The following is a 15,324-nucleotide window of genomic DNA, read 5'->3' on the forward strand; positions in this document are numbered from 1 at the left end:
AGAGCATCTAGACTATATCCAGTTCTGTCGACAAAGCAAGTCGCTTTGTCGACATGACAGTGTAGACGCAGAGGACAGTGTATATGCAATAACACCTTCTGTCGACGGAACTCTGTCGACAAAGGCATTATTCCTCGTAGAATGAGGTTTACAGCCTTCGACAAAACTGCTGAGTTTTGTCAACGTTATGTCGACAGAACTCAGCAGCAGTGTGGACACAGGTATAGTTTTGTCGACAAAAGCTAACTTTTGTCGACAAAACCCTGTAGTCTAGACACACCCATTGATTGGGGGTTTGATCCAAATGGGTGCTATGTCATGTCCCTGTGACTGAGCCTTCCCAGAGCTGAATGGATCTTATTGTCTGTGTTGCTCTGCTGGTGGCTTTGACCTCCATCTCTGTGTGATAACTGGGGGAGACTAGATGTTCTGGCTCAGAAGAACAGGGTGGTAGGGCACCCCAGAGAGCAGGTAGGCAGGGTCTGGAGGCGCATCAGGTGGCACATCAGGTGATCTCTGTGACCCAACCCATCTCATTTGACATCCCATTTAGTTTGTAATGATGCAATGACAACTTACAATTAAATAGTAATGCCTAATCGTAAGGATCTCAAAGTACTTCACAGACCATAGACAGAGACTACCCACCTTCTATTAGATAGTAGTCATCTCTGGAGGAGAAAATGAGAGCAATTCTATACTAGATGCAAAATACAATAGTATGCAAAAGATGAAACAAAGAATAACTTCTCCAGCTGAAATGCCGTGAAAAATGTAGGCAGGAAAAATGTGATTGTTAGGGATGGTCAGAAAACAAGATTTCTATTTTATGAAAAATTAAGGGCATGAAATTTGTTTCCTGCATTAGATTGAAAATGACACCTTTTAAAATACAGTGTGAAAAGTTCAGAAAGAGAGACAGCCCTCATCCAGAACAGCTAATAGCTTGGCTGAGGGTGTACACACAGGATGTGGGAGAGCAGGGTTCAAGCCCCCACCATAAATCAGAAAGAGCAGAACTCTTTCTTGAATATGTGTCCCCCACATCCTAAATGAGTGAACCAACCTAATTCTAGAGTCAGTTTCTCTGTCACCTTCCTAGACCTGAGAAATTTTCATTAAAACAATGTCTCTGAAAAACATTTTGTTTTTGAAACTGGGCATTTCCAAGAAATATGTAATGGAAAAATTCCTGATCAACTCTAGCAGTTTTTCAAGACACCACAGTTAACATTAATCCCTATTGCTTATCCACAGGTTAGTCATTCTAGTGACATAGAGCCACTAATACCACAGGAAGGCATTGATTCCACTTTCAGCACAATGACCACCAGTTTCAGGGAACACCTTGAGTTTTGCTTGAAGGTCTTCTAGCCAACTACTAACCAGGTCTGACTCTACTGATGAAAGACAATGAGCCAAGGTAAGATGGCAAAGGCATCAGGAACTCCACTGTAATGTGAGTCGTCCCTAGTTTGCGTGAAAAGCGATGTATCCACATTGTTTAAAACAGCTCTGGGTTGAACATTTTTTTCTTTTTAAACTTTTTTCCCTATTACACTCCCATTGTCCTGTGATATAGTGGAGGAAGGGCACAGTCCAAATGAGCGCAGCCATTCTTTGAGAATATTGTCATAATGTGACGACACCCCTTGCACTACCTCACAAAAGGCCTTCTCCATAACTGGTGGAAACTGACAATGCTCCAGTAGAGTTATGCTGATTTATACCAGCAAAAGGTCTAGCCCAAAATCTTCAAGGTCATGTCTTTTAAATCATCTTGGCTATTCACAAACTATCAAACTGATGTTTCAGAATTTCATTGCTGACCAATCCTATTTCATGGCTCAGTGCATCTGTTATAGGAGTCCAAATATTTTAATGGAAACAGCGAGAGATGGAAGGTCAGAAGAGTTCAGAATCATTCTATCTATCTTGGTTCTCACGCTCTGCTACATGCCACTGGAAAGAGATTAAATGAGCGATGCCAAGACTAAAGCAATGGTAAATGGGTTTTGTACCGATGATTAACTGATTGAAGTAGAAGGATGGAAGAAAGTCTACTCTCAACCTGAGTGTAAGTCATGGAACTATGATAGTGTTGCTTTGTGGTAACAACAAATGCCTTTAACTTCATAAAGTTAGAGGACAAACATTACAGATGTCTGCTGTGAAGTAGTGGGAGTTTTCTGTAATATTTTTATGAAGCTCACATGTGCCTCAGTTTCCCTCTAAACTTTGCATTCTACCCAGTGGGTGCTAAAGGCTTAAGTCTGCTCATAGGGCAAAGTCCAGGACAGAAATGTGGGTGTCACCTTGCTGTCTACACCACACTGACCAGGATTGTTAAGAAACTGGTTAAAGTTGACCCTGATCAAAAAGGGGCCCAGCGGGAAAAAGGAAGCCCCCAACAATGTGACAAATCAACACTCAGCAGTGGGAAGCTCTGGTAGGTGGTGTTGTGAACTCAGCATGGTCCTGCCTAGAGACAAAGGGCTGGGAGGTGACCAGCAGGCAATAAAATGTGGGCTTCGGGAAGAGGCTGGCTGTTTTCTTCTGGGGCTGACTGTGGAGTCAGAGAGAGAAAGAGCCTGAGATGGAATCCACAGTAGCTTGGCCAATGGATCATTCTGAGCTGGCCAGATGGACTGTGTTTTCACCTTCATTTCTCTGTGTTAACCTAAGGACTTCCAATGCTGCTTCCAAGTGACTAAGAAACCCCACTCAGTTTTGAAAACACAGCTTGGTGTCACTGCAAATACTTGCCAGTGCACATTAGTCACTAAAAATTGTCCAAGTCCCTCACCAGGACGGGGTCTCCAATGGACTGGCTGGGCAGAGCTCCTGGCATGAAGCAGGAGTGCTGGAGGTGGTGTGGCTGCGCGACCTACCCCCTTCGGGGCCTAACACCCAAAAAGGTTCCTCCAAGAAAGCATGATTCTAGGGGTCTGTGACACATGCCACCAGAACAGTCCTCCTACACCACTACTGAGTTAGGAGTATGCGAGGGACCCAGTGTTCTCCAAGATCTCATTCCTTCTAGCCAGTGGAAAACAGCATTTCGACCTTCCAAGTGTGAGCTGCATATTGAAAACACCCTGCTGCCTGCTTCTTCACTAACTTTTTAGTAGCTTCAGATACATGTTGAATTGTAGAGAAATGGGTAGGAAGCAGGAGGGTGTCACAAAACAGAATACTGAGCACCTTGCACTTGGGTAAGTCAATCAATTGCCCACAATTACGTCTTGCAATCGAAGGGCAACAAAGCTCTACCTCTGCAAAAACGTCCATCGGAGAGTCAACAACATCTCGCCAACAATGGAAGGCAGCTCAAAGATCTAATAATATTAGCACAGACGCCTGAGTCTACAACCCAAAATTCCATGGCACAGCTCTAATGTCACTACCCACAAACATTTCATTTTGTACCAGGTTTTGGATGCAGTACAGATGGCTGCATTGCTCATGTGTCCGTCCTGAAGACGCCTAAGCTTTCAAACACACAGAAAGAGCCTTACCTCTGTGTGGGTTTAGTAACTAGTTTCCAGCTTCCTTCTCTGTCAATGCAAGCATTAACACAACAAAGTAAACAATGACATTAAACCAAAAGAGTTGATATTCTCCATGGAATCACTTGGCAAGAAGCATAATAGGTAAGAAAACTCCACAGAATGCAAACTCCTACTTTAATCATAGCTGATCTGCTGAAACTATTACTATCGTTCAATGCAGCAGAAACAATTTGCTATACAAATTGGAAGCAAATCCTAGTAGGAAAACACTAATTAATATAAATCAAACATTGTGAGAAGTCAGTTGTAGTTCTATGTGCAGCATAAAAATAAATTGCAAATCAATTTCCCATGAAAAATAGCCTTTGTAGCAGATACAGTAAATATTTTGAGTCTACAGACTACTCAGAAGTGACTTTCTAATTTGAGAGAAATGCTCATTAAACCATATGGCTTGAAGCCTGAAACATGAAGGACTCACTTTAAAGCATGATATTTATGCTGGGTAGCTTATAAAAGCAGAGTATTTTCATCAGTTTCCACTAATTTTCTGTTCGGTGAATTTACTTACAGCAATGGTGAGTTTACCTTCTCTGGCGCTGGATTTTCTCAGCCATCCTCTGTTGGGTGTCATGCATCCAGGACATCTGAAATAATACATAACAAGGAAGAGATGGGATTTCTCAAGGGAAAAGGAAAATAATAAAATGCTCATCAGAAAACCTAATTCCACCAACAAAAATAGTCTTGGAATCTCAATCAGAGAATCTTGACCACTGAAATAATACATGGCTGTCATTCTAGCAGCTTTCCCCATACTTCCAATCCCATGGGATTAGAGCAAATTTTCCCATGTTGGTAGTGATTCCCATCTACTTTTCACACGTACATGTGAAGGAAAGACATCCAATCATCAGCTCACACTACATTTTTGCAGGCTCACAGAGGAACCCATGTGCATTGTGTTTAATCAGTAGGATTTCCTCGAGACAGAAGCATTAACTATGATTCTCCTGGCTGCTGTCTCACATATTAGACCCGCTATTTCCCATGTTAGACCAGCAGCGTCATTTTTGTAGCTAAGATCCTTACTGATTTGTCTTGGCAAACTTACCCCCTTCATGCAATTGCATCACTTGAGCTCTGCAAGTCTTCTGCACCTGATGCTGCTTAATACACTCTTTGGAGACTGGGAGTCACACCATAGGAAAGAAGTGCTGGTCTTTGTGCCAAAGCAAACAAAAATCCCATGGTATGGTATCTGAGCACTGAAGTTCTCCCTCTTCCAGGCTCGAGGACCTGATCTTCACTATGCCCTTGGCGTAGGATAAAATTGCCTTCCCTTTCATCTTGCAGCGTGACTCGCCCTCTCAAATCTGCTCCCTGGATGCTGGGTTTTCAGCAAATCCGATTGGTGGGGAGGACTGCTCCCTACATACTTCGGCAGCTTTTCTCTCTGCATCACGCCTATCATTAAGCTTGCAGAACAAAACCAGTTCCAGATCTATCATTAACAGCTCCCCGTGTTGTTTCTTCTGTTACTCTGCTTTCCTTTTCCTATTGCCTGGGTGGCAATAATAAGCAATTGTTCACCTTGGAAGGAACAGTGAATGCATATCAAGCCTGTTTGGATCATAAAGTCAGGAAAGGAAACAGTCTCCAGTCAGTGAGCAATAACTATATTCACCATTGTTTGGGGTTCTATTCATTGCTAATGGGCAAGTTTTCTGGAGGCTTGCTTTCTTCCTCAGTAGCTTTTGGGTGAATTTATTGTTCATGAAAGCAAAGGATTGACAATACAGATTTGAGCTAGCAATCACATGGGCATGTGCCATGCAAGACTCCCCTCACAGCCACTGTACCCATGCAGTGCCTCGTTCCAGTTCTGCAGCACGCCCCATGTCTCCATTCTGACCCATCGTCAGCAGGGTCAGATGCTAAGAGGTGTTGATCCTGTGCGGTGCTGAAGACTTTTAAGGTGCTGAAAACTCTGAAAGTCAACAATACTCTAGGGTAAATAAATGTATTAATGGAGATTGCCAATCTCCTAGAACTGGAAGGGACCTTGAAAGGTCATTGAGACCAGTCCCCTACCTTCATAGCAGGACCAAGTACCATCTCTGACAAATTTTTGCCCCAAATCCCTAAGCAGGCTCCACAAGGATTGAACTCACAACCCTGGGTTTAGCAAGTCAATGCTCAAACCACTGAGCTATCCCTCCCCCAGTTTGGGATACTACAAGCATGGTCCCGGTTTTGGGATGAAGACAAAAGTGACCTCAACTTGTGGCTAGCAATAATAATTCGAGAAGGAGGATCTGCACCGAAACTCTGCCTCTGAACCCTAAAGACGTGAGAGCCAAGGTTTTCAAACTTTTTTTTTCTCATGACTCATGAAGAAAATTGTTGATGCCCTCCAGAGTGGGGCTGAGGATGAAAGCTTTGGGTGTAGGAGGGGGCTCTGGTTTTCGGGGTGTCAGGGATATGATAGGATGGTCTTGGGCAGCTCCCAGTTAGCAGTGCAGCAGGGGTGCTAAGGCAGCTTCCTGCCTCTCCTGGCACCGCAAACCATGCTGCGCCCCAGAAGCAGCCAGCAGCAAGTTCCCAGCCAATGGGAGTGCAGAGCTAGTGCTAAAGGCAAGAGAGACAGACACACACACACACACACACACACACATCTAGGAGCCAGGCCAGTTGCCTGGGGCATGGCCCAGTCTGTGCCTGACATTCCATGACTCAGTACTGGGTCATGACCCACAGTTTGAAAACGCTTGCTTTAAAAGACCACTAATTACAGGCCTTTGAATCAGATTAATTACAGAATTTACTATACACATTATTGCTGTTATCTGCCAATGACCTGGAGGATTGTTGACCCCCATGGAATGATGGGGATGGGTGGAATGCCTGGTAAAACCAGAACATGAGTTGCTGGACAGGAAGAGGCCTACAAAACCTCCTGAACCGAGGACAACATCCTTACCAACAACTAACAGTGTTCCCTCTAAGTTGCTCCACAGCACAGCTTCACAGGTGATTAATCAGCCCCACCCAGTCAGTCAGTGCTGTGCACGGAGCCTCTGATTGGTACAGGCTGATTAATTACCTGTGAAGCTGGGATGCCACGCAGCTTAGAGGGAACACTGAAAGCTACCAGTTTGAGTAGGATTCTCCACTGCCTCATCTTGAGCAGTCATTTGCAAAAGTGCATGCACAATTCTATTCTGGTTTATTAGCAGTGTGCACTCTCTTTGCGTTGCTGTATGGAGTTATGCAAGTGCAGGACAATGGGAACAAAGCACTTCATCAATTCTTTGCTTTTTATAGAACAATGGCACTAATTACAGATCTCATAAATGTAGTTATGGAAAAATCCACAGTTATGGAAAAATCCAAGCAAACTTGACTTGGACCTTGACTTACAACTTGACTTGGACCTTGTTGCTTGCAATGTTCCTGTCAATATAGGCTGCATTTTGACTTATGGCTACGTCTAGACTGGCATGATTTTCTGGAAATGCTTTTAATGGAAAAGTTTTCCGTTAAAAGCATTTTCGGAACAGAGCATCTAGATTGGCACGGACGCTTTTCCGCAAAAGCACTTTCGCGATTGGGGCTTGTTTGCGGAAAACAAATCTCAGCTGTCTACACTGGGACTTTTGCCCGAACGGGAGCAGCATAGTATTTCTGCAAAAAGCACTGATTTCTTACAGTAGGAAGTCAGTGCTTTTGCGGAAATTCAAGCGGCCAGTGTAGACAGCTGGCACGTTTTTCTGGAAAAGCTGCTGATTTTCTGGAAAAACTGGCCAGTCTAGATATAGCCTATGTGTTTTGATAACTGCCTGTTGTAGGATTACTGTATATGGCCAGGTAAAAGTAGATAGATATAGGATAGGATTATCCATATACCACCACAATTGCTCAATGAGAGAAGGCATCTAATGTTCCTTCTAATCTTTTCCACCCAAGTGCAGATTTTTTTCCATCCATGTGGGGAATACATTTTTCCATGTGCACCCATGCATGTGCAAATGTGCACCATCAGTAGACACAAAAATCTAGCTGTGAGTGCTCCACTAATCAGCTGGGCAGCATTTGAATCTCTCCTGAGTGGCCACATGAGTGCAAAGCTTACAAGGAACACTGGAGGCATCCCAAGTTACCGAGGGGAATTAGTCTTATTCCATTTGTAAGCAACAACAATGCCATTTTGACTTTGCAATGGGCTTTCACCACACAAATTTAGAAAAAACCTGAAGACCTTTAGTGCTGGTTAGGCAATTGTATAAAAACGGATTATTCTCATTATCTTGCTGAAACCTTTAATGAAGAAAATGACTAACTGTACGAGGCAACATCCAAACAATGAATTTCAGAGTGCTTGTCAGCAGTAGGACTTGGGTTTCATCCTTTGCCGCTACAGAACAGCAATTACAATGGCATGTTTGTTTGATGCAATGTATAATTTATTAAGCCAGTTAGTCTCAGTTGGAACAACCCCTCAAGTTATTGTGCAGTAGTTTCAGTAAAGGGAGCATGTGAGGCCTTCAGAATTTGGTCCAATATTAGGGTTTAATACAGTATGGCATTCATTTTGTTTTTATCTTGATCTGTGATAAATTAACTTGAGACAAATAAAACTTTGGAGTCTTTGAAACTTCAGCTCTTCTTTCAGCCTTATGCTTTTGCCCAATCAAACAGCTACTGAAATCAGTTTGAAGGCTTCTATTAATGTAATTGGGCATTAAATCAAGCTTATAATTATCATTTACATCCAGTTTATCACCCTCGTGTGAAAATATATTAAATGGAGCAGTATTGGGAGGCACTTTTGAATTCCCATCCAGAATCATTAGTGAATCATTTTTCATGGCCTTTCCCATTTCTGAGCAGTATCGAAACACAGAGGAACAGTAATAAGAGTTTTACCGAGTGAGGTGTGCAGAATAGGCCCCTGAACAAAGTTTTTCTATAAAATCTGGTAACTGTAGACTACAGGATTATCCGGTTATGTTGACTCTCTCCTCAGACCCTATGCTACCAGGGCTCCTAGCTACCTTTGAGACACCACTGACTTCCTGAAGAAATCACAGAACATCAGTAATCTCCCTGAAAACACCATCCTGGCCACTATGGATGTAGAAGCTCTTTACACCGACATTCCACACAAGGCTGAATTACTGGCCATGAGGAACACCATCCCTGATGACTCCATTGCACACATGGTGGCTGAGCTCTGCGACTTTGTCCTCACCCACAACTATTTCTAATTTCCCAATCAATTGTTTACAGCCAGCTGCTAAGATACAACCGGATTTGCTCCAATCCCACAGACAAAGACAAACACCTACAGGATCTATATCAAGCATTCTTAAAACTTAAATATCCACCTGGGGAAGTGAAAAAACAGATTAACATAGCCAGACAAGTAACCAGGCAACAGCTTCTTCAAGATAGGGCCAACAAACAAGCTAACAGAACACCACTAGTCACGACTTACAGCCCCCAACTTAATCCCCTCCAGCGCATCATTAACAATCTACAACCTATCCTGGAAAATGACCCCTCACTCTCTCAAGCCTTGGGGGACAGGCCAGTCCTCACATACAGACAACCCCCTAACTTGAAACAAATTCTTTCCAGCAACCACGCAGCACACCTCCATCATAGTCACCTAGGTATCCACCCCTGCAATAAACTCCAGTGCCAACTCTGTCCACACATCTGTACAAGTGACATTATCACAGGACCTAACCACATAAGCCACCACATGAGAGGCTCATTCAACTGCACTAATGTGATCTATGCCATCAAATGCCAGCAATGCCCCTCTACAATGCCCCTTTGTACATTGGCCAAACTGGACCGTCTTTATGACAAAGGATTAATGGACACAAATCAGATATTTGAAATGGTAACACACAGGAAACTATTGGGGAATATTTTAACCTGCCCAGGCACTCACTAATGGATCTAACAGTGACTGTACTATGACATCACCCTAATGACATCAAAAGTTAAGTTACTTACAGCCCACTTACAGCACGAACACTCTTAAGCTACATCTACACAGCAACATTGAAATACTGTCAAGCTGGAGGACTTTTTACTCCAACACCTGTAACACTCATTGTATGTAACACTCAAGGGAAGTCAGAGGAAGAGTGCTCTTTTTCAAAATAAGTGCTGTAATTTCGAAATAAGCTATGCAATTGACGTAGCTCAGTTTGCATAGCTTAGTTCAAGTTAAGCCCTGCTGTATAGACTCACCTTTACTGACCTTTTTTCTCTTCTCTTTCTCTTCCCAGCCCCTCTAATTGACATTTCCCCCCCTTTTCTTTCCTTCCCCATCCCTTCTTTTTCTGCTATTTATTTGTAACTCTGCACCCCTTGCTCCATTCATCTGAAGAAGTGGATTGTGCCCATGAAAGCTCAAGATACCATCTATATTTTTGTTAGTCTCTAAGGGTATGTCTACACTACCCCGCTAGTTCGAACTAGCGGGGTAATGTAGGCATACCACAATTGCAAATGAAGCCCGGGATTTGAATTTCCCGGGCTTCATTTGCATAAGCGGGGCGCCGCCATTTTTAAATCCCAGCTCGTTCGAACCCCGTGCCCCACGGCTACACGCGGCACGAACTAGGTAGTTCGAACTAGGCTTCCTAGTTCGAACTACCGTTACTCCTCGTGGAATGAGGAGTAACGGTAGTTCAAACTAGGAAGCCTAGTTCGAACTACCTAGTTCGTGCTGCGTGTAGCCGCGCGGACTGGGTTCGAATGAGCGGGGATTTAAAAATGGCGGCGCCCCGCTTATGCAAATGAAGCCCGGGAAATTCAAATCCCGGGCTTCATTTGCAATTGCGGTATGCCTACATTACCCCGCTAATTCGAACTAGCGGGGTAGTGTAGACATACCCTAAGGTGCTGCAAGCCCATTAATTGTTTTTTAATTTTTTTTTTTTTGAGTACTACATATTTCTCGCCAGATACAATTCATGCCTGGAGCTCTGGTTGCATATTTAGGGCCTGACCCAACACCTGTGGTAATCAACTGAAGACTCACATTGATGTTACTGGGCTTTGGATTGGGCCCTTAGGCTGTTTCTGCACAAGTCTTTTTATTTCAGATTATGATCATAATGGTGGAAAAGCTAGTATAAACAGGCCAGATATTTCAACCTCTGTGCCATATAACAATACACAGGTCAAGTCTACAAGACATAGGGATTAAAATATGGTCGACCTTATACTAGTGTTCAAAACACAGTGCTCCCATCCACTGTAAATACACAGTGCCCCAGTGACCTAAGAACATCCACAAATTGGGCAGATTGGAAAAAAAAGGAGGAAGAAAATTTTTCAAAATATTCTTACCTTGTTTTGATTAAAAAAAAATCTAAATTTTGTGCAAAAGAATTTGCCAAAGTTTTGACAAATTCCTAAAATCTCTTTCCATAGGAATCAAGAGGCAACACGCTGCAGAGTCAAATCAATATGAAGAGGGGGAAGTTTGATGAGAAATCTTCTCAGAGCAAATGAAAGTTGTTTCTTACTGTTGCTATGGCCCTGGTCTATCCAACCAAAAGGTTAATGTAGCACTGAATTGTCTAGTCACCCCTGTCCTATAAGCTAATAGCATTCATTTGGGATGCTGTCTGTGCTGTTTCTTTTGCTGGCTTCCTTCTCAACTAGACTCAGATGTCTTCCCTCATGGTATCTGAGTTCAGTATACTCTAAAAACATGAACAGAGAGAGGACTGACTCACTGGAGCTGACAAATGTCAACATGTTGCTAAGGGCTCATCTTCACTACGTGGAAGATCAATGCTGACGTGATCAATCTTCCAGAGTTTGATTTAGTGGGTCTAGTAAAGACCCACTAAATCAAACTGAGAGAGCGCCCCTGTCAGTGCCAGTACTCCTGCTCCTCACAAGGGGTAAAGGAAGCCAACGGTAGCATTTGCTCCCTTCAACTTCACACTGTGGAGACTGCATGGAAATTCAAATAAGGTATGTTGATTCCAGCTACGTAATTAATGTAGCTGGAATTATGTATCTTAATTCGACCTTCCCCTGTAGTGTAGACCTGGCCTCAGATGCAGCCTCAGTTTTATAGAACAGCTGACAGGACAGATAAGTAACCCTTTTGTTCTAGCACAGAAAAGTACCACACTTTCTTTCAGTTGAACACCAAAGGTCGAGACTGTTGCACAGCACTAGATGGCAGTCTCATTACATTTTCCAATTAACTCATCCTATTACTGCATCATTAGTCATCTGTATCGAGTACCATAAATTAAGTGCAAGATAGAAAGAGATCTTTTTTTATTTTAGTTTGTTTTGCTCTACGGTATGAAGCTGATTTAAGCTAACCACAAAAAGCCATGTCTCATGCTACATGCAGCATACTACGCTGCAAGGGAAAGCTGATCAGGTTCTTTGTACCTTTGCCAAGAAAACTGGATCCTGTTATCTCAGGCAATGGCAAAAATTAAACAGGGGTTTACGCTCTTGATATCTAGCCAAACCTGTCAGCATCCAATTATAATGTATATGAATTGGTAAGTTCATATAGAACCTAGACACAACAGTGTGTCCCAGTGACACATCATCAGCTCGTGTCAACTGATGTCGCCCCATTGAAACACAATACTTTTGCTGCCCTGTGCAGCTGGCGGGCATTGTGTGGCTATATATATAATGTTCTTCTGTCCGTCTTGTTCAAGTACTCCTCTTCCAAAATAGTAAGAACTACAAGAGCTGGAACCACCAAATTTTGGTATGCAGCTTCCTCTTATCATAACTTACAGCAAGGTCAAGGTTTGGTTGTGCCAGGACAATGAGATGTGCCTCAACTTCGATTGTTTCCCATAAAATGGAAAGAGAGGGGTCTGGTAGGAGGGACAATTATCCTGCAGAATGACCACAGGAGAACAGCAAGGGGCCAGAGATGGGGTCCGGGACAGCTATCACCCCCTTGGGCCAGCAGGTGTAGAGAAAGGGACAGCTATCCACTATATTTTTCAGAGTTTTTCTATTTGTCTGTCTGTCCCCCGACCAGGGGACATGCATCTCTCCCCCAGCTGTGCCCACTGCAGCTGCCATGGACAGGTGCTTCTTACCTGGCTCCAAGCTGCTGCAGTGAAAGAGGGTTGGGGTTGTCCACTCTCCTGGGGGCAGACTGCATACAGAGCCCCTCAACCCCAACCCCATCCCAGAACAAAGATTTAAATGAAGAAAAACAAAACTTGCATTAAGGACCTGAGCAACGCCGGGTAAATCTTCTAGTATATTATATAAAAATATAAAATTCTATAATATATAAATCTGTCTTCTTGCCTGCACCAAAGTCTCCCGTGATGCTCCAAGGATCATTTCATATCTCCTAGTCTCCGGCTAAGGGAGGAGAACTGGCATCTTCTGATGGTTCAAGATCAGGAGACCAGTCACCTACAGCCATTAGAGAAGATGAGGCCCTCATCTCAATTTGAAGCAGAGCTGAGTGGCAGCAGGACGTACAGTATAACTATACTGCACACCACTGGAGGGTCGTGTGTAGGGTATTTGGAGCTACACACCACAATGAAAAGCAGACTGGGTCCCACTGCCGTGTATAGTGACACACAGCAGTAAAAAGCAGTATGGGGAGGCTGCTGGAGGCTTTCATGGTGGTAGGGGAAAGACATCAGTAGCTCTTGCTGCTGGAAACTGAGCCTACTGCAGGGAGCGCCTGGATCCTTTCCCTGGTGATGGAGCCTTTCATTGAAGTGGGGGCAGTATCCTGTGGGTCTGTACTGCACTGCAGAGTGAGATTACACACTGCTAAAAACAGCACAGCTGGGAGAGGCATTGCCTGGCATGTCAAGAGCCAGATCCTAAGGATTCAGATGTGATTTTACTCTACTCACTTACATTGTACCTCACTCTCTTCACGGCTATTTACACTCAGCACTGGTACTCTTACTCTTTGCTGGGAGTAAGGGAAGTCAATGGGAGCATTTATTTCTGCGGGGATGGCGCCAAAACTCTAAATAAGGTACATCGACTCTAGCTACACAATTAATATAGCTGGAGTTGTGTATCTTGATTCAAACTTATCCACTTGCATAGACCTGGCCTCAGAAAGGTTCTTGTGAGAGAGTCAGCTGGCATACAAAGCAATGCAAGAGATTTAGGGTATATCTCCAGAGCAACTACATACCTGTGGCTGGTCTGTGCTAGCCAACTTGGGCTCATGGGCTCAGGCTGTGGGGTTGTTTCATTGCTGGGTAGACATTCAAACTCTGGTTGGTGCTTGGGTGCTAGGATCCAGCAATGAAACAGCCTGGGCGCCGGAGCCCAAGTCAGCTGGCACAGGCCAGCCATGGGCGTTGAGTTGTTGTGCAGACATATCCTTAAAGAGGCGACAGCTGAGCCCAGGGTAAGAGCTGGTGACCTACCAGGTCTTGGGGGCAGTATGAGGTGGGGAGGGATGAGACAGGGTGTTGGGCTCTACTGGAAGAGTAGGATTATGGAGACAAGGATAGGAAACTGAATTTTCCAAACTAATTATTTTCATGAGGCATTATTGCGTGCAAGCGATTATTTCTGAGTGGGGCCAATATTCACTAGAGCTGCTCAATATTGTGCAAGTGATCTCCCCGCCTTTTCCAAACAAGAAAAAGATCAATATTAACTTTTTTCATTTTTCATAACAACAAACATGACAAACTACTTTTGGAGGGAAATGCTGTATGTTTTTTCTCCATAACATTTTCTATAATGGAAAAACTTAAACAACAAATAGTCTGGTAGCACTTCAAAGACTAACAAAACATGTAGACAATATCATGAGCTTTCATGGGCACAACCCACTTCTTCAGATGACCAGAGTGTTGGACGTCCGGATTCAAGAATAAATAAGGGAAGGAGGGAAGGAAGGGAAAAAAATTGAAGGGGAGGAAGAAAAAAAAGACAATGAGTAGATAAGCTTCAGAGAGATTGCTGAGTGAGTCTGTGACAGGAAAAACTTAAAAACCAACAATTCATCTAGTAGCATCTCAAAGACTAAATAGTTAAAAGAGGCTGATAAGAACCATTAGTTTGCACTTGGAAAGGAAGATGACCAACACCAATGAAGGTGCTAACTACTTTCTGAATTTTGTTTCAGCTACACCAGACTAACACGGCTACATCTCTATCACTATTCTACTTTCTGAATGGTATCCTTCCTGCCTTATCCATCCACTGACTTTGATTTTTATCTACTCAGGTTTAGCACCCTTTCTCCTGATACTTTATGCATAGAGGTAGGGGGGTGGGCGACAGAACATCTTTCTCCCCCCCCCCCCCCCTGCCGCCCCCGCCCGCTATCCTTTCTATTTATTTCGAGTTTCCTTATCCTCTAATCATAACTCTGGTCATCTGAAGAAGTGGGTTGTGCCCACAAAAGCTCATGATTCCATCTACATGTTTTGTTAGTCTATAAAGTACTACCAGACCATTTGCTTGCTGTTTTTTTTTTTTTCAGATTCTACACAGACATCAAGAACCATTAGCACCTTCATTGTTTGGTTGGTTGATAATGTGAGAACCATCCAATATCATGATTCAAACAATTAGTATAAGAATTAAACTTGTGAATGAAGTTAAGTTCCAATCCTTCTCTGTGTATTTGGCTTGTGGAATTGGTCTGAAACAAAACAGCGATTTGGAGATCTATTAACGAGTGTCCAGGGAAATTAAAGGGTTCTCCAACAAGCCCTCAACCACTTACCAAATTCTTGGAGTGGCCCCTCATCTAATATATAAAGGAGAAAGTTTGTAAGTT

Source organism: Pelodiscus sinensis, chromosome 20, assembly GCF_052426305.1.
Source record: "Pelodiscus sinensis isolate ZL-2025 chromosome 20, ASM5242630v1, whole genome shotgun sequence".
Taxonomy (NCBI): domain Eukaryota; kingdom Metazoa; phylum Chordata; order Testudines; family Trionychidae; genus Pelodiscus; species Pelodiscus sinensis.